The sequence below is a fragment of the Phyllobates terribilis genome, unplaced genomic scaffold (assembly GCF_046119375.1).
Source record: "Phyllobates terribilis strain yellow unplaced genomic scaffold, ASM4611937v1 Scaffold_1__5_contigs__length_1240528914, whole genome shotgun sequence".
NCBI classification, from domain to species: domain Eukaryota; kingdom Metazoa; phylum Chordata; class Amphibia; order Anura; family Dendrobatidae; genus Phyllobates; species Phyllobates terribilis.
In genome coordinates, this window is record NW_027362761.1 from 3,712,697 (window position 1) to 3,736,501 (window position 23,805).

Consider the following 23,805-nt stretch of genomic DNA (forward strand, 5'->3'; position numbering starts at 1 on the left):
CTATGGGTGCAAGCAGCGAGCACATGAGAGTATAAGGGACTATGCACTAAACCTACAAGAGGCCCTGAGAGCCATTAAGCAGACTGACCCTGACAGCGTGGGAAACGAGGACAGGCTGTTGACCGAACAATTTATAGAGGGACTATATTGCAATGTCCACCGAACCCAGTTGCGGGCCATAGCCTTACAGGATCCTCATCTAGACTTTGCACAGTTCAAGGACAGAGCCATCCGGGTGCTCCGAGAACCGGCACCGGGTGGCGTTGTGACCCACAGGCGCCCAGCTATCACTTACCACCAGGAGGCGGCGCCCTTGTCGGCAGGGCCTGTGGGGGCTGATGCGCAGGCTTTGAACAATGACCCGGCTCCAGACCTGCACCATCAGGTCCAAGAGCTAGCTAAAAGCGTTGCTGCGCTAACCCGAACTGTGCAGTCTTTACAGGTTTCTGCTCCAGGGAAGATCCAGCTGGCATCCGGACCGGAGGACATCCCGTGGCGTCGACCAAGGAGGACCCCACCGGCCAGAGGAAGACCCAGCGACCGATACAACGAGGACGGACAACCCATCTGCCGCCGCTGCAATCAACCCGGACATATGGCAAGGTACTGTCCTTTAAACTGGCACAACCTGGGGTAGAGGGCCAACCCCCAGGAAAAAGATCACCAGGCCCATCGAACTGGCGCGACAAATATGTGGGAGGACGTCCAGTCTTGCCTGTGGTACTGGATGGCATCCCTATGAGTGCCCTACTGGACACCGGGTCACAGGTCACCACCATCCCGTACGTGCTCTTCAAGCAGTACTGGAATGACTCGGATATAACCCGCTACCCTGACGACGACTTGAGTATCATCGCCAGTAATGGTCAGCCCGTGCCACAGATCGGATTTAAAGAGATGACCATTAAAATTGGTCGAGTCGAACTGGCAGCACAGGGACTGATCATTGTAGACATTGACAAGCGCGAGAGTCACCCAAAGATAACTCTAGGAACTAATGTGATTGAAAATTGTCTTGCAGAGGTGATTTTCATTTTACAGCAGGTTGCCAAGAACGCCAGCTCCGGCCAGCAGCGAGTGCTCCAGAAAGAGATCCGGGCACTGATGCGACGGCAACAGGTGGAACTCTCCGGCGGTGAGATTGGTAGTGTAAGAATGTGTGACCCTTTCCCTATTGCCATACCCCCGAAAAGTGAAATGATGATTTGGTGCCGGGCAGCTATTGGTCTGAGAGGTAGAGATTACCAGGCAATGGTAGAACCAGTCTATTCAGACAGTAGGCCCACCATTTTGACAGCCCGGGGGGTGGTTGATGTACGCCATGGGAGGGTGCCCGTTCGCATAATAAATATCGGGAAGAGGGAAGTGTACCTACCCCGGTATGCTACGCTAGCCAAATTATATACCGTCAACCAAAACTCTATACAGTCTGTGGAACCCTTGCCTCCATCTCACCCGGAGGAAGGTAACGGCTCTAAGAAAATAATGGAGGATTGGTGTCAGCAACTACATTTGGGTACTGACTCCACTCCTTCCCACCAGAAACAGGGAGTCTACCGGGTGGTTCAAGAGTACGAGAGAGTGTTTAGTAAACACCCGTTAGACTTCGGGCGAGTCAAGGGGGTAGAACACCACATCCCCACGGGAGACCATCCTCCCATAAAAGAGAGGTATCGACCCGTACCCCCTGCACACTACCAACACGCCAAGGGGATGCTTAGAGACATGAAGGAGGCTGGGGTAATCAGGGATAGCTGTAGCCCCTGGGCAGCCCCACTAGTCTTAGTCAAAAAGAAAGACAACACCATGAGGATGTGTGTAGATTACCGGAAAATCAACCGTATCACACACAAGGATGCGTACCCCTTACCAAGGATAGAGGAGTCTTTGGCTGCTTTAAGATCTGCTAACTTCTTCTCTACCTTGGATCTCACTAGCGGGTACTGGCAGGTTCCTGTAGCAGAGGCGGACCGGGAGAAGACCGCATTCACCACCCCGATGGGACTTAGCGAGTTTACTTGTATGCCGTTCGGACTCTGCAATGCACCAGGAACCTTCCAACGATTAATGGAGTGCTGTCTGGGACACAGAAACTTCGAGACGGTCCTGTTGTACCTGGACGATGTCATCGTATATTCCAAGACTTATGAGGACCACCTGAAACACCTGGCGGAAGTGTTCGAAGCCCTGGCAATTTACGGCCTGAAGGTGAAACCCTCTAAGTGTCACCTCCTGAAGCCAAAGGTGCAGTACCTGGGACACGTGGTGAGTGCTGACGGAGTGGCTCCCGACCCTGATAAGATCACCGCAATTAAGGAATGGCCAAGCCCCTCCAGCGTAAAGGAAGTGAGGCAGTTCCTCGGGTTGGTAGGCTACTACCGAAGGTTTATTCCCGGTTTCACCAAAAAGGCAGCTCCTATGCAGGACCTCCTGATAGGCCAGTCCAGGAAGGCCAAGAACCAGAAGCCACCCTTCAGATGGGAGAAGCTAGAAGAAGAGTCCTTCCGCCAGCTGAAGATGGCCCTCACGGGGGATGAGATCCTGGCGTACCCTGATTATAGCCAGCCCTTTATCCTCTACACCGACGCCAGTAACATCGGGCTAGGAGCCGTACTGTCCCAGATCCAGCAGGGGAGAGAACGGGTAATTGCTTACGCTAGCCGAAAACTGCGACCCACCGAAAGAAACCCTGAAAATTACAGTTCATTTAAGCTAGAGTTCCTGGCAGTGGTGTGGGCAGTCACCGAACGCTTTAAGCACTACCTCGCTTCTTCCCGGTTCACCGTGTACACGGATAACAACCCGTTGACACACCTGGACACAGCAAGACTCGGTGCCCTAGAGCAGAGATGGATGGCCCGCTTGTCCAACTATGAGTTCACAATCAAATACCGGGCAGGACGCTCCAATACCAACGCGGACGCCCTGTCCAGGATGCCAAATCTACCGGACGTAGGGGAAGATTCAGAGGGACTGGAAGAAGTTGAACTCCCCGCATTCCACCGTCATGGGACTATCCAGTATTCCCACCGTGTAAGGAGTAAATCCGCTACGTTTAACCCCTTACCTCATTACTGGGCGGAGACGCAAGACAGTGACCCTGCCGTCCGACTGGTAAAGGAGATGCTGACTCGGCCAGATGCACGCCTTGACCCAGACGCTCCGGAGGAAGCCAAGCAACTGTGGGCTGAGAAGAGTCGACTGTTCCTTTACAAGGGGAAGTTGTGCCGCAGAATGGTTAACTCCCGGACGCATGAACTAATCTGGCAAGTAGTGGTGCCAAGAAGAGACGTAGCCATGGTGATGGAAGCATACCACGACGGGGCTGGGCACTTCGGATGGAAGAAGCTGGAGTTCCTGCTGCGCGGGCGGTTCCATTGGGTAGGCATGAGAGGAACCATCGAGAGGTGGTGCAGAGACTGTGGCCCGTGCAACCTAAGAAGGAAGGACCGTGCCAGCCAGAAGACTCCCCTGCAGTCCATCGTCACCCGGCAGCCGTTGGAACTGGTAGCCTTGGATCATGTAAAACTGACCCCAAGCAGAAGTGGCTACGTCTACGCGCTAACCATCGTGGATCACTACTCCCGGTTCTTGGTTGTCGTCCCTGTCAAGGACTTAACAGCTCGAACAGCAGCTAGAGCCTTCCAGCAGCATTTCTGCCGTCCACACGGGTACCCGGACCAAGTGTTGACGGACCAGGGACCTGCCTTTGAAGCGGAGGTCTTCCAAGAATTCTGCACTCTGTATGGCTGCCGGAAGATAAGGACGACACCCTATCATCCGCAAACTAATGGACTTTGTGAGAAAATGAACCAGGTGGTGATAGATCTTCTGAAAACATTGCCCCTGGAAGAACGCAGTCTGTGGCCCGAGAGGCTGCCCGACCTAGTGGACCTATACAACCACATCCCGGTAGGTTCTACCAACTGTACCCCGGCTTACCTGATGAGGGCAAGACCTGGTAAGCTACCTGTTGACCTGGAGATGGGAGTCCTGACACCCGAGGACACTTCACCAGAAGCAGACTGGGACACAGAGAGGCAGCAGCAGTACCGGAAAGTACAGGAGAGCGTGGAGCGTAGTCTCTGTCAAGCTAGGGAAAGACAAGAGAAAACTTACAACCAGTATGCTCCCGCTGTTCCCCTGGTGCCCGGAGAGCAGGTCTTGAAGAGGAAAAGACGGCTCCACAAGTTGGACGACCAGTGGGAGAAGGACCCGTACACCGTACTGCCCTCAAGCCACGACAACCCGAAGGTCTGTACCATCAGCAAAGACGGAGGGGAAACCACAACCATTGTATCCCGGGATCACCTGAAGAAGTGTCCCGAACAGCTACGGAACCCTGAAGAGGAACAAGAAAACCCTCGACCCGTAGAGGAAAGGGAAGATATGGTTAATACTGTGCTCGGAGACTTCCCTCTGTCCTGGACTCAAGTCAATGGTGCAGTTGTGGTACCCGTCCTCACGTTCCTCCAACCAGCATCCCAAGTACTTACGGAGCAACCGGTAGAGCTGGAAGAACAGCCGGTCCAGGAGGCAGAAGACTCCACACAAGCAGATCAGGAGGATCAACCCTCTGCTTATAGTGAGCCTGCCATACCCCAAGTGAGCCAAAGAGTCCGTAGACGGCTGCCCAGTTTACCCTTGACAGCTCCCATACCCTGTAGCTCAGGACCAGTCAGCCAGCTCCGTAGGTCCACTAGGGTCACTAGAGGCCAGTTGCCCGTACGGTGGAGGATCTAAATGTTTAAGCTGTTTTATTAATGTTTACCTGTTTATTGTTACTTGTAAATAATTATGTGTTTCTAGTTATTTTTAGGAGTCCTTGGTGGATTTACCGGGAATCCTTGTACAGTTAGTGGAGCGTAACCCAGGATGGACTAAAGACTGTTAAGGACTCGGGGCTGGACAGACCCCTACCTGGTTACGTCTCCCTGTTTTGGTGAAATGGACACCTTTGTTTTCTTCAAAGACTACACCCGGTTGCGGACACGCCGTGACCATCTTTCTGTGTTTCCTTATTGTAATGTTATTGTTTATACTTTGTTATGTTACAGAAATATGTTTAGTCCCGGAGTACTAAATTTCACTAGGGGGGAATGTGGCACCCCAGGGGTCTGGTTTCCACAGTAATGCAATATTATGTCTGAGAGCAGGTGGGAGGTCTCTTGGTCAGGGATCCTATGCATGCCACACCTCCTGCCCAGTCCTGGGAGGGGAAGAACTTCCCCTATATAAACTTGGGGCTGAGGCAGGGTTAGTGGTTGAGTTGAGAGAAGAGTAGAGAAGAGAAGCAGCATAGGAAGAACAACAACAGGAGCTCTGTGGGAGCAGTGTTACAAGGAGTCAGGGGCTGGCAGCTGCAGAGCTCGCCCTGACTGAGAAGTTATCACCGGACCCGGAGTCCGAGGCTGTGGGGACTAATCTTACCCAGCAGCAGAAACCGACCGGCAGGGGATTTCAGGTCCTCTGGCCCAGAAACCCGAAGGCACGGTCACACGCGTGGCACCAGCACCGCCGTTGTGGAGCGGAAGCCATTAGAAGGCCCCGAGTCACCGGCCATACGGGTGAGCACCACACGGTACACTCAGGGATGTGGGCTACTTTTACCCGCCTCTAGCAAGGTAGCCAGAAGAGTACAGTTAGTTGGGAAGGCCTACAACTCCGCCTGGCCAGGGGAGATCCCATCTGCTCAAGGACTGACCAGGCCCCGATCGCTAGCAAGTACTCCGGGAGGGTCTACCTTTGTCACCAGTAAAGACCCTGAACTACACCGCATCGTCTCTGAGTGGTTCCTACTACCCCCATCATCCACGTCGGCTGCCCTGAGGCCATACCCCTCCCGTTGGGGGTTATACCATCCACGCTGCACCATCCTTCCACCGGCCTCAGCGGTCTGCCCTGCAGCGGCAGCTCCATAGCTGCATTCAACGGGTGGCGTAGTCATCCAACATCTACTGCTAGTACTCTGCCACTTAGTCTGACTCCCTGGGCACGGACCGGGTCACCGCCACGAGACTACTACCCCCAACAGATCCGGCTCCGGGTAGGCTCCCGCGTGCGCAACGCTGCGCGACACCGGCCCAGGGGTGCGTCATATACATTCTTCCAATACTTTTTCGCCTCGTCGCTTTCTGGGTTCCCATGTGCCTTGTTTCCAAACATAGTGCTCAGGAATTTCTCGGTAGTAATATTGATGTGCATTTAGGTCGATGTTATTAAGGTTGAAGTACGCCATTAGTGTGGAATTATTATGGAGCTTTTGTTGAATGTTGTCAATGGGATCGTCTTTATGAAAATATAGTGGCTGAGAGTTAGGCAAATGTACCGCTAGGCAAATGATGGCATGAGATTGTTTATGCATTGGAAAGCAAATATTCTCCATGCAGCTTCTGGCGCACTGACGTATCTCGAATCAACAAATTGGCTTGTTTCACCATGTTTGATGTCTCTTTGAGCTATTTCAATATTAGCCTTGTCGTGTCCTTTGTATACATATTTAAACAAATATTTTACACTTTGGATGGAAGTACAGATTTCCACATTAATGTGGCAGTTGTATTTTTTGAATAAATAGGGGTTATATGGAACAATCCAAGGATTAACAATTGTCTTTGAATGATGGTCGTATGTTCTCCCAATGTTTCTGCGGTAACTTGGATAGCCGTACTTTTCTTTGATGGTATATTCCTGGTATTTTTTTGGGAAACCTTTGGAACACTTCCCATTATTCATACAGGGACAATTAGGATTGGCTTCTCGACAGGGACCATGAATCATGTTCTTAATAACAATGTTGTGGAGCTGAGGGTATTTTGTTTCACCAGGAATTTCTGCCCATACTATGTTGTCCATGTCCTCTTCAGTTATTATTTTTGAATTGCTTTCAAGGATTATTAAAATATGTGCATGTGGCACACCGCGCTTTTGAAACTCGATGACATGGACAGCTGCGGTGACCTCTTCAAATAAGCCATTGTTGATGTCTGCTAATAGGGAATCAAGTTTAATTTTAAAAATATGTGCCACCAAGTCTGGCCTATGTTCCACAAGTTACCACGGTTCTAAATTTTGTGTAATCTCAGTCCACTCGGGATTGCATGTCATAGTGACAAACAGATCTGGTCGACCATACTTTGTTACTGTACACATAGTATCCTGGTAGCGCTGTTGCATGTTTCTTGGACTGCCTTCAAAAGATGATGGGAAAATTGCTGTCTTTCCAATTGGGATGCCCTTTTCAATAGATTTTTTTAGTAAATTTTCTTGTAGGAGGCAGTAATCTTCCACTTTTAAATCTTTCTGGTGCATTCTGATGTAATGTAGACGATTTGCCTCGATTTCGACGTATGCATCGACTAAATATTGCTGTGTGAGTTTGCCACCATTGAATAGTGGATTAAATCCCTTCCTGACCGATAATACAAAGCTATGGTACTGAAGTTGAGTTATTCTTCGGGCACTATTTCCCCTGTTGTTTTAGACTGTCATGCCAACCTTGATCTCCATAAGGGAAAAAGATAGGATACAGCAGAGTATCCAAATTGCTATGGAGAATGCTGATGCGTTGTGTTTTTGGAGCCAGAGGGTTGCGTGGATCAGGTTTTAAATGAATTCATATATCTCTATTGAAGGGAGGCTCACCATCTTCATTGTGAAAGACAACTGCAACTTCACTCACTGTTGGGTTGTTGTATCGCCTTGGATCTTGAGTCCTATCTTGCTTAATAGGCATTGTGATGGTTGGCATGACAGTTCCATTTTGATGTGCTTTGATCTGTTCTTGTTGTTCAACGTCGCGTAGCATTTGATAGGCAGCAGCGAATGGATTGATAGCATTCAGTTGCTCAGCGATAATGTTCATCAATGTAGGATGTCATTTTTCATTTTCTTTTTTTTTTGAGTCTGAGTCCATTTGCATTAGCGGTATCCAATATATAAAGTTGAGCAAATTTTGGTTGGTCTTCGTCTGTTGGATGTAGTGTGCCTGTTCAATGATAGATCTGTCCATGTATGCGAAAACAGTATGGGCCATATCCAGGTGATGGTGAAATACTTGCTCCCATGGAGGTAAAAGCATAAGAACTGTTTATACTGTAAATATTGTCCATTAAATTTTTGCTGAATTCACTTTTTCCTGTCATTAACTTTTTGAATTCTTCTGGATACTGGAGTATGGGTAGATGGACTTTCCCCTTCTGACAGCACTGCGTAAACTTTCCATCGGAAGGCGTCTCAGCTCAAAAATTCAAAGATTGACAACTTTGACATAAATGGTTCATGGGACCGCAGCTGTGATTGTGAATTGTGTTTTCATCATGGGTTACATTTTTTGTTTGTAGCTGAAGTTCATGTCTTTCTTTTTGTATGTGACTTATTTGCCGGCGGATGTTGATTTGTTGTAGTCGCACTTCCCTCTGGCTTTGTGTTTCAGCTTGTCGCTGTAGATGGTGTGCTTCTGCATCGTGTGACAGTCTCCTTGCCGTGGCCAATGGACATTGTTCCTGAAGTAGCTTGCGTTGGGAAAATGCCTTCTTAGTTAACCTCATACACTTTGAAGTTCTAGAGTTTGTGGTGTGCTGGTTCCGATGGGTCATCCTGTTAAGACTGTAGATTTCTGTGTGTGGCGCTGTTGTTACCTAATGGCACCCTGTGATAATCTAATGACTTTTGCATCAGGGGACACATGTGCTTGACGCCTACGCTTATATGCATTATTTTTGTCCCAGCGATGCTGTGGCTCTTCATTTGCCCGTTGTTGTCTTTGACGTTGTGCCTTTGCTGCTTTCATTGTCATTGGCGTACTTTTTAGGAGGAGCCATGTGGGCGTTATTTGCTTTTTAAGGAAACCTAAATTAGCCCAGGTGGTTTAAACGTGCGCTTGTGTTTGTTTGTGAGTCCGTGACACGCTAAAACGTGTATTTTTTTAGGTCCGTAACATGCTACAACGTGTCCTTTTTTAAGGTCTGTAACACGCTGTAGCGTGTTTTTTTTAGGTCCGTGACACGCTGTAACGTGAGTTTTTTTAGGTCCGTAACATCGTAACATGCTACAACGTGTCTTTTTTTAAGGTCTGTAACACGCTGTAACGTGTTTTTTTTTAAGTCCGTGACACGCTGTAACGTGGTTTTTTTTAGGTCCGTAAAATGCTACAACGTGTCTTTTTTTAGGTCCATGACACGCTGTAACGTGTTTTTTTTATTTGGTCCGTGACACGCTGTAATGTGTTTTTAGGTCCATGACACGCTGTAACGTGTTTTTTTGGTCCGTGGCATGCTGTAGCGTGTTTTTAGGTCCGTGACACGCTGTAACGTGTTTTTTTTGGTCCATGACATGCTGTACCGTGTTTTTTTTTTAAATCCTTGACACGCTGTAACGTGTTATTTTGGTCGTGACACGCTGTGGCGTGGTTTTTTTTGGTCCGTGGCACGCTGTAACATGTCTTTTTAGGTCTGTGACACGATGTGATGTGTTCTTTTAGGTCTGTGACATGCTATAACGTGTTTTTTTTGGTCCGTGACACACTGTAACATGTTTTTTTAGGTCTGTGACACGCTATAACGTGTTTTTTTGGGTCCGTGACACGCTGTAACGTGTTTTTTTAAAAATCCTTGACACGCTGTAGCCTGTTTTTTTTGGTCCGTGACACGCTTTAACGTGTCTTTTTAGGTCTGTGACACGCTGTGACGTGGTTTTTTTGGTCCGTGACACGCTGTAACGTGGTTTTTTTGGTCCGTGACATGCTGTAATGTGTTTCTTTTTGGCCCGTGACACGCTGTAATGTGTTTTTTGGTCCGTGACACGCTGTAACGTGTTTTTTGGTCCGTGACACAATGTAACGTGTCTTTTTAGATCTGTGACACGCTGTAATGTGTTTTTTTTGGGTTCGTGACACGCTTTAATGTATTTTTTTTGGTCCGTCACACGCTGTAATGTATTTTTTTTGGTCCGTGACATGCTGTAATGTGTTTTTTTTGGTCCGTGACACGCTGTAATGTGGTTTCTTTGGTCTGTCACACGCTGTAATGTATTTTTTTTGGTCCGTGACAAGCTGTAATGTGGTTTTTTTAGTCCGTGACACGCTGTAATGTGGTTTTTTTGGTCCGTGACACGCTGTAATGTATTTTTTTTGGTCCGTGACACGCCGTAACGTGATTTTTTGGTCCGTGACATACTGTAGTATATTCTTTTTGGTCCGTGACACGCTGTAACGTGTTTTTTTTTTTGACAGTCACTGGTGTATTATGTGAGGGGAGATACTCTGTGTGCAGAATTATTAGGCAAGTTGTATTTTAGAGGATTATTTTTATTATTGATCAACAACTATGTTCTCAATCAACCCAAAAGACTCATAAATATCCAAGCTTAATATTTTTGGAAGTTGGAGTGGTTTTTTTTTTAGATTTGGCTATCCTAGGAGGATATCTGTTTGTACAGGTAACTATTACTGTGCAGAATTATTAGGCTACTTAATAAAAACCAAATATAATCCCATCTCACTTGTTTATTTTCACCAGGTAAACCAATATCAGCGCACAAAATTTAGAAATAAACATTTCTGACATGCAAAAACAAAAGCCGAAAAAAAAAATTAGTGATCAATATAGCCACCTTTCTTTATGATGACACTCAACAGCCTTCCATCCATAGATTCTGTCAGTTGCTTGATCTGTTTTCGATCAACATTGCGTGCAGCAACCACCACAGCCTCCCAGACACTGTTCCGAGAGGTGTACTGTTTTCCCTCCCTGTAGATCTCACATTTTATGACGGACCACAGGTTCTCTATGGGGTTCAGATCAGGTGAACAAGGGGGCCATGTCATTATTTTTTCTTCTTTTAGACCTTTACTGGCCAGCCACGCTGTGGAGTAGTTGGATGCATGTGATGGAGCATTGTCCTGCATGAAAATCATGGTTTTCTTGAACTATACCGACTTCTTCCAGTACCACTGCTTGAGGAAGTTGTCTTCCAGAAACTGGCAGTAGGTCTGGGAGTTGAGCTTCACTCCATCCTCAACCCGAAAAGGTCCCACAAGTTCATCTTTGATGATACCAGTCCATACCAGTACCCCACCTCCACCTTGCAAGCGCCTGAGTCGGAGTGGAGCTCTCTGCCCTTTACTGATCCAGCCTCTGGTCCATCCATCTGGCCCATCAAGAGCCACTCTCATTTCATCAGTCCATAAAACCTTTGAAAAAATCAGTCTTAAGATATTTCTTGGCCCATTATTGACGTTTTATCTTATGTTTCTTGTTCGAAGGTGGTCGTTTTTCAGCCTTCCTTACCTTGGTCATGTCCCTGAGTATCGCACATCTTGTGCTTTTTGACACACCAGTAACATTGCAGCTCTGAAATATAGCAAAACTGGTGGCGAATGGCATCTTGGCAGCTTCACGCTGTTACGGATCCGGGTGGTGGAACCTCTATGCTGTGGTGCAAGGAGGGACCAGAGGGCGTAACTAGGTATCAACTCGGACTGACCAAGGTCGCACGGCGGCTCAATCGACTCCGTGAACCAGGGAAGAACCGAGCAGAGGGACCATGTGCTACTCTGGACCAGTCCTTGTGTGTCACCCTGGCCTGGATGCCACAAAATGTAATAAAGCTGTGTCTGAGAGCAAGGGGGAGGTTCTCTAGTCAGGGGAACATTAGCATGCAGTACCTCCTGTCTCAGGCCAGTAGGGGGAGAAGGCTGCCCCTATAAAAGCTGGTGCTGGGGGCAGGGTTAGAGAGAACTGGATGACCTGTGTCAGGATTCAGGTCCCAGAGCAGAGAGGGACAGTTGGATTGCACCTAAGAGGAAGTGTGGCAGGAGGAGAGCCACAAGCCAGAGACAAGAGGCGAAGAGAGCCTGTCTTGGCAGAGAAAGGACTTAATTTACCAGACTTTGGTGTCTGAGGCTGGAAGGATTCCACATTCTCCAGCAGATAACTAGTTCGCAGGGGACTGTATATTCCTTGGCCTAAGAAGCCCGGAGGCCCTGCCACAACAGAAGGGACCAGCAAAGCCTTACAAGGCTGGGAGCAGAAAGGAACCCACGTCGCAGGCCATACTGGCGAGAATACACGGAAAGCTCGGAAACGTGGGCTGTTACCCTATAACGAGGAGATAGCCAGAAGGAGCACAGAAAGCACGGTAGGCCTACACCCTCACCCTGACCAGGGCCAATTTCCCCGTTGCTCTCACACATCCAGGTCCCCTCCTAGCCGGGACTGTTTGTGGGTCAATTTACCTGTTCTAGTAAAGACCCTGGACTGCAACCTGTTGTCTGTGTGCTTCTTGCTCCTCCAGCACTATTAGCACTGGGACTCTCACTACCATCACTTCCACCATCCACCACACTGCCCTGGGGCCGCACTCTTCCCGTGGGGAGTCACACCATCCCAGCTGCATATATCATCATCCCCAGCGGTCTGCCCTGCAGCGGCGGTTCCTAATGACCGCAAATCCCCGGGTGGTGTAGTCGGACATAATCAATAGCACATAACGGACTACCACTGGCCTGACCACCCTGAGCCACGGAACCGGGTTGCCACTACTACTCCCATCGTTCCCCTACTGCCCGGATCCGAGTGCCCCACGGCCCAGGGGGCGAGTCAGCTTTGGCGTAGTCGGCAGGATTTCGTGCCCGCAACCACCGGGTACTGCGTGTCTGAAAAAGACTTTTGTAACTTACCTGTGGCGAAGTTTCCCGCCGTCCGGAGTCGTTTCCCGCCATACGGAGCCGATTCCCGCCATCAGACGCCATCTTGGACCGTTTCCCGCCGTCTTCTGCCATCTTCCCGCCATCCGCAGCTGCTTCCCGCCATCGGACGCCATCTTCAGGACGCCGCGCGGGAAGAAGAGGGGCGTGGACGTCAAAACCGCACGAGATCCGAAGCTCCGCCCCACGCACCGACGCTGCGCAAGGTCCTGGAAGGGAGAGAGAGCAACGCTGATGTCATCAGGACGCGACGCAAGGTCCTCGTCCAGAGCAGCAGCAGCGGAGCCGCGGCCTACAGAAGAGGATCGTCGGAAGGTAGGCCACGCTTAACTAGGGGGGAGGAAGATGTCGGACACAGAGGCGCCCACTACCACCAACGCAGCTGCAGCAGCGGTGATGCCCTTTTCCCTGCCCTACATCCCTGGAGCGGCCTGGCTGCCCAAGTACTCAGGGGAGCCCCATGCCCTAACTGACTTTAAGGAAAGGCTGTACAGTTTGTTCCAAGTCTACCCCCTGACAGAGGAACAGAAGGTCAGCATACTAACAGGGCAGTTAACTGGCGCAGCCCAAAGGGAGGTAAAATCATGGCCCACTGAGGAGAAAAGGACTGTGAAGGGTATTCTGGCCCGGCTGCGGGGTACCTTTGACACACGTACCTCCGCTGAGATTAAAATGAGGTTCTATGGATGTAAGCAGCGGGCACAGGACAGCATCAGAGACTATGCCCTAAATCTGCAGGAAGCCCTGAGGGCTATTCAACAAACTGACCCTGGCAGTGTGCAGGAAACGGATAAGCTGCTAACAGAACAATTCATAGAAGGTCTGCTGTCTAGCGCCCACAGGACCCAGCTGCGCCTCATGTTCTTCCAGAACCCTGGCCTGACCTTTGCCCAATTCAAGGACAGGGCCATAAGGGTGCTCCGTGAACCTGCAAAAAGTGGTGCTATAAACCCCCGGCGCCCAGCTCTCACCTACCACCAGGAGGCGGCGCCCTCCTCTATGGACTCCGTGGGGGCTGATGGACAGGCCCTGAACCAAGCCCCGTCGAAAGATCTGCACCACCAAGTCCAGGAGCTGACCAAGAGCGTCGCGGCGTTGACCAGGACCGTCCAGGCGTTGCAAGTGGACCCGTCAAGACCCATCGAGCTGGCTTCAAGTCCGGAGGATGTCCCGTGGCGTCGACAGAGGATGATCCCGTCGTTCCGAGGGAGGCCCACAGACCGCTACGCAGAGGATGGACAGCCCATTTGCCGTCGATGCAACCAGCCTGGACACATTTCCAGGTACTGTAATTTAAACGGGTCCAACCTTGGGCAGAGGGCCAACCCCCAGGCATAAGATCACCAGGTCCTTATAATTGGCGTGATAAGTATGTTGGGGGGCGCCCGGTTTTACCCGTGGTGCTGGACGGTATCCCCATGAGCGCCTTGCTGGATACTGGGTCGCAAGTAACCTCTATCCCTTATGTACTTTTTAAGCAGTATTGGACTGATGCTGATATCACACGGTATCCAGACAGTAACTTGAGCATCATCGCCAGTAATGGCTTACCCGTGCCGCAGATGGGGTTCAAGGAGATGACCATTAAAATTGGTAAAGTTGAACTACCGGCACAGGGAGTAATTATTGTGGACATTGACCGTAGTGAAAGTCACCCTAAAATAACTGTGGGTACTAACGTAATTGAAAATTGTCTTTCAGAGGTAATTGTAATTCTACAACAGGTGGCGGTGAATGCTAGTTCCAGCCAACAGAGAGTCCTCAACAAGGAGATAAAAGCCCTGATGCGACGGCAGCAGGTAGAACTGTCTGGTGGTGAGATCGGTAGCGTAAGAATGAGTGACCCATTCCCCATTGCCATGCCTCCCAAAAGTGAAATGATGATCTGGTGTCGGACTGCAATCGGGTTGAGAAGTAGAGACTACCAAGCCATGGTAGAACCCGTGTACTCAGACAGCAGGCCCACCATTTTGACAGCCCGGGGGGTGGTTGATGTCCGTCATGGGAGGGTGCCCGTCCGCATCCTCAACATTGGGGAGAGGGAGGTACACTTACCCAGGTACGCTACACTCGCCAAACTGTTTGTTGTCGAACACAAAGCTATCAGGGCCGTGGAACCCTTGCCTCCATCTCCACAGGCGGAGGGTAATGGCTCCCAGAAACAAAAGGAGGACTGGTGCCAGAAACTCCATGTGGGTGCTGACTCCACTCCCCTGCACCAAAAACAAGGAGTCTACCGGGTGGTACAGGAATACGAGAGAGTCTTTAGTAAGCACCCGCTAGACTTCGGCAGAGTAAAAGGGATAGAACACCACATCCCCACAGGGAGCCACCCACCAATAAAAGAGAGGCACAGACCTGTACCCCCTGCACATTATCAGAACGCAAAGGGCATGCTAAGAGAGATGAAAGAAGCTGGGGTCATTAGAGACAGCTGTAGCCCCTGGGCAGCCCCCTTGGTTCTGGTCAAAAAGAAAGACGGCACCATGAGAATGTGCGTAGACTATAGACAAATCAACCGTATCACCCACAAAGACGCATACCCGCTGCCTGGAATAGAGGAGTCTTTAGCCGCACTAAAATCAGCTAACTTCTTTTCTACTTTGGACCTTACTAGCGGGTACTGGCAGGTTCCTGTGGCAGAGGCTGACAAGGAGAAGACCGCCTTCACCACCCCGATGGGACTGAGTGAGTTCAACTGTATGCCTTTCGGGCTCTGCAACGCACCAGGGACCTTCCAGCGGCTGATGGAATGCTGTCTAGGGCACCGAAACTTCGAGACGGTCCTCCTTTACCTGGACGACGTGATCGTCTATTCGAAAACCTACGAGGACCATCTAAAGCACCTGGCCGAGGTGTTCGAAGCCCTGGCAAGCTACGGCCTGAAGTTGAAACCATCAAAGTGTCACCTGTTGAAACCAAAGGTCCAGTACCTAGGGCACGTGGTAAGCGCGGAAGGAGTGGCCCCCGACCCTGACAAGGTCACGGCAATCAAGAGCTGGCCAAGCCCCTCGAGCATCAAAGAGGTGAGACAGTTTCTCGGATTGGTAGGCTACTACCGAAGGTTCATCCCCGGGTTCACTAAGATGGCAGCTCCTATGCAGGACCTTCTAATCGGGCAGTCTAAGTCCAGGAGTCAAAAGCCGCACTTCAAGTGGGATAAACCGGAAGAGGAGTCCTTCCGCCAGTTGAAGATGGCCCTCACGGGGGATGAGATCCTGGCCTACCCTGACTATGGCCAGCCTTTTATCCTCCTCACAGATGCCAGTAATGTGGGACTGGGAGCCGTACTGTCCCAAAACCAACAGGGCAGAGAACGGGTGATCGCATACGCCAGCCGGAAGCTGAGGCCCACCGAGAGGAACCCGGAGAATTACAGCTCCTTCAAACTAGAATTCTTGGCGGTGGTGTGGGCCGTGACGGAACGCTTCAAGCATTACCTGGCCTCCGCAAAGTTCACCGTGTACACGGACAACAACCCGTTGACACACCTAGACAGTGCAAGACTCGGTGCCCTGGAACAGCGGTGGATGGCCCGTCTCTCCAACTATGACTTCGTGATCAAGTACCAGGCCGGCAAAACCAATGCCAATGCTGACGCCCTATCAAGGATGCCTCACTTACCTGAAGGTGACGAAGACCCAGAAGAGCTGGAGGAGGTAGAACTCCCCGCGTTTCACCGGTATGGAGCCACTCAATACTCCCACCGCGTGAAGGAGGAGGATCTAACAACCGTGATGATCAATCCCCTACCTCACCACAGCTGGGCCGAGACCCAAGATAGTGACCCTGCCATCCGCCTGGTGAAAGATCTGCTGACCCAGGAAGACGCCCGCATGGATCCGGATGCCCCAGAGGAAGCCAAGCAGCTATGGAAAGAGAAGAGCAAGCTGTTCCTCTACGAAGGCAAGTTGTGCAGAAGGATTGTCAACCACCGGATGCACGAGCTGACCTGGCAAGTCGTGGTTCCAAGGCGGGATGCAGCTATGGTCCTGGGGGCTTACCATGACAGAGCGGGGCACTTCGGTTGGAAGAAACTGGAGTTCCTGCTAAGAGGAAGGTTCTTTTGGGTCGGCATGAGAGGGGCTGTAGAAAAGTGGTGCAGAGACTGTGGCCCTTGTCACCTAAGGAGGAAGGACCGCACCAGCCAGAAGACACCCTTGAGGCCCATCGTCACCACACAGCCTCCTGAGCTGGTAGCTCTAGACCACGTCAAGTTGGCTCCAAGCCGGTCAGGGTACATCTACGCCCTGACAATCGTGGACCACTATTCCCGTTTTCTCGTGGGGGTCCCGGTAAAAGACTTGACAGCCCAAACAGCGGCCAGAGCCTTCCAGCAATACTTCTGCCGTCCACACGGGTATCTGGAACAGGTCCTGACAGACCAGGGCCCAGCGTTCGAGGCTGAAATCTTCCAAGAGTTCTGCAACCTCTATGGCTGTAAGAAGATTCGGACAACGCCTTACCATCCACAAACCAACGGGATGTGTGAGAAGATGAACAATATAGTCATTAATCTCCTGAAGACGTTGCCCCTGGAGGAACGCAGCCTGTGGCCAGAAAAACTGCCGGACCTGATAGACTTATACAATCATATCCCGGTGCATGCTACCAACTGCACCCCGGCTTACCTGATGCGAGCCAGACCAGGTAAGCTGCCTGTAGACCTGGAGATGGGAGTCCTAACGCCTGAGGACACCTCCCCGGATGCGGACTGGGATACGGAAAGGCAACTGCAGTACAAGAAGGTACAGGAGAGTGTGGAGAAGAGCCTGGCCCAGGTGAGAGAGAGGCAAGAAAAACTCTTCAATCAACACGCCCCTGCTGGTCCCCTAGAACCTGGTGAGCAAGTCCTAAAGCGAAAAAGAAGGCTACATAAGTTGGACGACCAGTGGGAAAGGGAACCCTACACCGTACTGCAGTCTGATCACGACAACCCGAAGGTGTGCGTGATCACCAAGGACGGAGGAGAAACCACTAGTACCGTCTCCAGAGACCACCTAAAAAGGTGCCCCAAGCAACTCAGTAGTGCAGAAGAGGATCAGAGTGACCTTGAACCCGCAGAGGACAAGGAAGAAATGATCAGCACCGTTCTCGGAGAGTTCACTCAGTCCTGGACTCGCATAAATGATGCCATAGTGGTACCCGTCCTGCATTTCCTGCAACCGGCACAGCAACAACCAACACCAGAGCCGGAAGGTGAAGAGGAGCAAGCGGTTCCAGAGGTAGAAGAGCCTGTACCAGCAGCCCAGGAGAGTCAACCCTCTGCTGACAGTGAGCCTGCCATGCCTGCGGTAAGCCAAAGGACCCGCAGACAGCAGCCTTCCCTACCTGTACACCCAGCTGGTAGCTGCACCCCTAACGCTAGTGGGGAAAGCCAGGTTGGTCCACCACCAGACAGTGGGCTACGTAGGTCAACCAGGAGCACAAAGGGGCAGATACCCGCTCGCTGGAAAATATAGAGCGCGCTAAAATTGTAAATAACCCTGTTGCCAAATGTTGAATTGTTTGCAAAGTTACATGTATGTTTGGTAATTCTGTGTTTCAGTTTCTTGCAGCTACCGTAAGGACTCACAGGTTATGGACTTTTTATAACCGGGACCTTGTATGGACTGCGTTCGGAGCCTTACCAAGGAATGAACTAAGACTGTAAAGGACTTGGGGTAGGACAGACCCCCACTTGGTTAAGGCTCCCGTTGTTCTGGTGATATGGACACCCGGTCACAGACCACACTGTGACCTAAAGAACTCAATCTGTGCGTCGTCTGTCTGTTAATGTTTTATGGTTATGCATATTGTCTTTGTTTATTGTTTAGTCCCGGAGTACTAAATTTCACTAGGGGGGAATGTGTCACCCTGGCCTGGATGCCACAAAATGTAATAAAGCTGTGTCTGAGAGCAAGGGGGAGGTTCTCTAGTCAGGGGAACATTAGCATGCAGTACCTCCTGTCTCAGGCCAGTAGGGGGAGCAGGCTGCCCCTATAAAAGCTGGTGCTGGGGGCAGGGTTAGAGAGAACTGGATGACCTGTGTCAGGAGTCAGGTCCCAGAGCAGAGAGGGACAGTTGGATTGCACCTAAGAGGAAGTGTGGCAGGAGGAGAGCCACAAGCCAGAGACAAGAGGCGAAGAGAGCCTGTCTTGGCAGAGAAAGGACTTAATTTACCAGACTTTGGTGTCTGAGGCTGGAAGGATTCCACATTCTCCAGTAGATAACCAGTTCGCAGGGGACTGTATATTCCTTGGCCTAAGAAGCCCGGAGGCCCTGCCACAACAGAAGGGACCAGCAAAGCCGTACAAGGCTGGGAGCAGAAAGGAACCCACGTCGCAGGCCATACAGGCGAGAATACACGGAAAGCTCGGAAACATGGGCTGTTACCCTATAATGAGGAGATAGCCAGAAGGAGCACAGAAAGCACGGTAGGCCTACACCCTCACCCTGACCAGGGCCAATTTCCCCGTTGCTCTCACACATCCAGGTCCCCTCCTAGCCGGGACTGTTTGTGGGTCAATTTACCTGTTCTAGTAAAGACCCTGGACTGCAACCTGTTGTCTGTGTGCTTCTTGCTCCTCCAGCACTATTAGCACTGGGACTCTCACTACCATCACTTCCACCATCCACCACACTGCCCTGGGGCCGCACTCTTCCCGTGGGGAGTCACACCATCCCAGCTGCATATATCATCAGCCCCAACGGTCTGCCCTGCAGCGGCGGTTCCTATTGACCGCAAATCCAAGGGTGGCGTAGTCGGACATAATCAATAGCACATAACGGACTACCACTGGCCTGACCACCCTGAGCCACGGAACCGGGTTGCCACTACTACTCCCATCGTTCCCCTACTGCCCGGATCCGAGTGCCCCACGGCCCAGGGGGCGAGTCACTTGTATGAGAGCAGGTGACTCCCATGGGTCAGAAGGCAGGGACTGACCGGTACAGCAGATGAGCACGGCAGGCAGGCTGACGGGTGATCCGGGAAGATGGACTGGCAGACACCACGGGCAACTGGCATGAGCCTCCAGGTAGGCTGGCTGGTATGCACGGCAGGTAACTGGTACATTCTCCGGGTAGGCAGGCAAGCCTAGCCCATAGACAGACTAGCGGGTTAGGACCGTAGGCAGACCGTCAGGCTGGAGAGTGTACTTGGCTGGCAGACACAGGTAGACAGGCTGGCGGACTGGACTGGTAGTCAAGCTGGCGGACTGGACTGGTAGTCAGGCTGGCGGACTGGACTGGTAGTCAGGCTGGCGGACTGGACTGGTAGTCAGGCGGGCAGACTGGACTGGTAGTCAGGCGGGCAGACTGGACTGGTAGTCAGGCTGGCGGACTGGACTGGTAGTCAGGCTGGTGGACTGGACTAGTAGTCAGGCTAGCAGCGGGACCTGAGGGCTGAAGCAGAGTTTAGAACACAGAGCTACAACCTTGCACGGGCACCTCCATTTTGGAGGAGGTGCCTTTTATATGAGAGGTCCTCCGGCCATTGGCCGGGGACTCCTTTGGACGGCGTGCGCGGCCCCTTTAAGAGGGAGGGAGCGCCCTAAGCACAGTGCTCGGGAAGCTGTGCGCGCCGGCAGCAGCAGCAGGAGGGCCGGAAGACGCCGGGTCAGGAGCGTGGCTGTAAGGGGGACGGCGTCTCTGCCTGTCAGGGGGCAGAGACGCCGATGCTAAAGTCCCCCCCCTTTACGCCCCCTCTTTTTTAGGCCCGAAAAACATTTTTTTAAGAAGAAGCTGGGCTTGGATGTTCTCCCTGGGTTTCCAAGTTCTCTCCTCTGGGCCACACCCCTTACAATCCACCAGAAAAAAAGGTTTTTCCTCTTACCCTCTTGGTGGCCAGAATGTTCTCTACCTCATAGACGTCCTCAATGGAGACCAGAGCTGGGGAGGTACCTGGATCGTCGGAAAAAGAATTAAGAACAACCGGTTTGAGGAGAGATACGTGGAAGTGACGTGCCCCCTGGTCCGTGGGGTACTCGGCAGCCGGGCCTCTGGATGCCGGTAGGGGGGAGTATCACGGTGGCTGGCCCGGTCTGTGACCCAGGGCGGTCAATCAAAAGGGGGGATATTTATAGGGGATTTGGAAAGTTCGTGACGCCACCTGTGGATTGCGGCTAAAGGGTGCCGCCGCTGCGGAGCAGTCCTCTGGAGCTGGTGTTACGGCAGTAGAGATGGTGTGGCTCTCCACAGGTAGAGCTTGCTCCAGGGCAGTGTAGGTGATGCGCCCAGGGGATGAGGATGACTCGGCGCCCGGGCCTTGTTGCCTGGTCTTGGGGATGTCGCGGTAGTCGACTCCCGGGCCCGTACCCTGGGCCTCTCTTTAAAAGGGTGGATAATTATGTGAAAGTTCGTGACGCCACCTGTGGTGTCTGGTGAGGATCACCAGCGCTGCGGCAGCCCACTGAGGCCGGTGTTAAGGCAGCTTGGGTGGTATAGCTCCCCACAGGTGGAGCTAGGCCTCAGGGCAGCGTGGATGTAGGGATGCAGGACAGGGGGAACCCAGCCAGGACTGAAGAAGGATAGGCAAACACACAGTTCACTTCAGTACCTTTTACTGATGGAAGACCAGGCACATTCCGGAGCACTGTAGGGTGAAGGGTGCATATCAGGATTCTCCCCAGTGAGCGGGTATAGGGCCTCCTGTTTCTTGCCTTTGTGTAGTAAGCTTCTGACCTGCCTGAAGCTAGGCCTAACTTTGTCTCTGTCCTGCATCGGATGACTTTGTGGTAGGGCCTTCTCTTGGAGTACACGCTCCCAGCTTGCAGGGCCTCCGTGACTCCTGGCTCTGGTACGTATCAGCTCTTGGGTGATCCTGGGACCTGAAGTCTTCCAGGGGTCTCCGGTTGTCTCTACAGGGGGATATATGGCCCTGTAGACGCGGACCCGGTGTCCGGTATATGTTTTCTGGGGTGAGCTTGTACAGCTCCTCTGCCCCCAATGCTACCCACTCCTTTAGCCTTCGGCCTTGCTCGAGGCCCTCACTAGGCTATACACACTAGCGGCAGCTTGCCGCGCTTCACCGCTCTTATGGCGTCGGCACGCCTTGGGCTCACTAACCTGAGCTTCACTCTAGGCTTTTTCACTAGAGGAACTGAACTGAGAACTCTGTTCTCTAGACTGAGCTCGACTCTGTATTCAGACCTGTACTTGCTGAACTCTCCAGAGGAACTACTGCAGGAACTGAACTGCCTAGCTCCACCTTCCCTATTTATATCTCTAACGGGCTCCCTCTGGTGGTCTGAGGTGGAAGGTGGAAGTGTGTGTATGCTGTGGGGGCCTCTTGTGGAGAAATCCGTTCATGCACCCCTCTAGGATCTGTGGCACCAATGCGCAGCAGGGGCGCCACATAGGTAGTGTAGGTTGCGCTGGGCGTTATAGTGCAGGGAGGGAAAGATGGCGCAGACGAAAGAATGGACGGAGGCAGTGCGGTGCAGTCATCCGAGTCTTTACTCACAGTTCTTATGACAGTTCCACTACTGCACTGTACAGGTGTCAACCTCCCATGTCGCGCTGCGTTCACCAGGCAGGGGTTCAGCACTTCCTCAGGCAGATTAGGAGTAGCTGACAGAACCCCACTTTCTTGTGATCCTAGCTAGGCCGTCTTCACGCTGGATCTTTCTCCCTCCTGCCCTGCGCTTCCCACTCTCAATCCCGCTCGGGTGCTCTGAAGTCCCTCCTGTCTCGTCGGAGTTCCCGGACCTGCTTGACCCTCACGGTGATTAGAATGAGGCTTCGGCAACTGACTATATAAGCCAGAAGCCTCCGGTTTTCCCAGCCGAGACTTGGAGTAACACCGGCTGGACCAGGGGCCGGTCCCCTTCTTGCGGCCTACGATCCCTCTGTCTTCTGGCAGATTCAGGACGTACGGGTGCCGTCCTGCACTCGCCGTACCCCCTGGGATCCCTTCCTTAGAACGGAGCCTACTCCTCTGCTCCCCACCTGGGCCTCTAGGACTGGGTCCTACTTGTGGAGCAGAGCTCCTAAAGAGCCTCTGCTCCCAGACTGTTCTACACTGATCTAACTTCTCTGTTCTGCCACCCTAAGATGGCTTCCCTTTTTATATCTCCTGTAAAAGTGCTCCCCTAAACTGCTTCCTCCACCCACTCCCTCTACTGGTTCCCCCTACCTCTGGGTTCCTCCCACTCCAGCCAGGGTCAGGGCTCAGCAGCTACACACATTGCATGTTGCCCTTCCAGCCGGCCTGGAGCAGTGTAGTGTTGAATGCGGGTGTTGGGGTTCCGGGCAGCACTCCCTCCTTACCTGAGAGAAGGAGACACCACACCTCTGGGTGAGGTGATGTACCTCTGTGGCGACTGAACCCTCAGGGGCACCGCAGAATGAGTTGGGAATCCGTAAGGTGGCCGGGAGTTTTAACTTGTAGGCCACTGGATTGATTTGCTTGAGGACTTCAAATGGACCGATGAACCGTGGACCCAACTTATAGTAGGGTATTTTGAGACGAACATGTTTGGAGGAGAGCCAAACCTTGTCTCCCAGACGTAATTGAGGCGGATCCAGACGTCTCTTATCAGCATGTCTCTTCATCCGCTCGGAGGATTGAAGAAGTGCAGATCTAGTGTCCTCCCAAATGGTGGAAAAATCGCTGACCAGAGACTCCGCGGCAGGATTGTCCACTGAAGCGGAGACGAGAAACGGAATCCGGGGGTGTTGACCGTAGACCACAAAGAACGGGGACTTGGAAGAAGATTCGCTCTTATGGTTATTATAGGGGAACTCGGCCCATGGTAGGAGCTCTACCCAATCGGTAAGGTGAGCGTTGACAAAGTGCCGGAGGAAGGATCTGGTTGATACGTTCCACTTGACCATTGGACTGAGGATGATAAGCAGAGGAGAAATCCAGAGAGACATCCAGCAGCTTACACGTAGCTCTCCAGAAGCGCAAAGTGAACTGGACCCCTCGATCAGACACAATGTGGAGAGGTAGGCCGTGCAGACGAAAGATGTGATGGATGAAGTCCTTAGCCAGCACAGATGCAGATGGGAGACCAGGCAGAGGGATAAAGTGGGCCATTTTAGAAAAGCGGTCAGCGACCACCCAAATGACAGTACAACCAGCAGAAACAGGGAGATCAGTAATAAAGTCCATA

At 51.8% G+C, this 23,805-nt stretch overlaps 1 pseudogene; it reads right to left on the bottom strand.

Annotated features, from left to right (window-relative positions):
• Positions 1-6,330: 6,330 nt before the first annotated feature.
• Positions 6,331-7,311, bottom strand: LOC141173695 (uncharacterized; annotated as a pseudogene).
• Between the last annotated feature and the right edge of the window lie 16,494 nt (positions 7,312-23,805).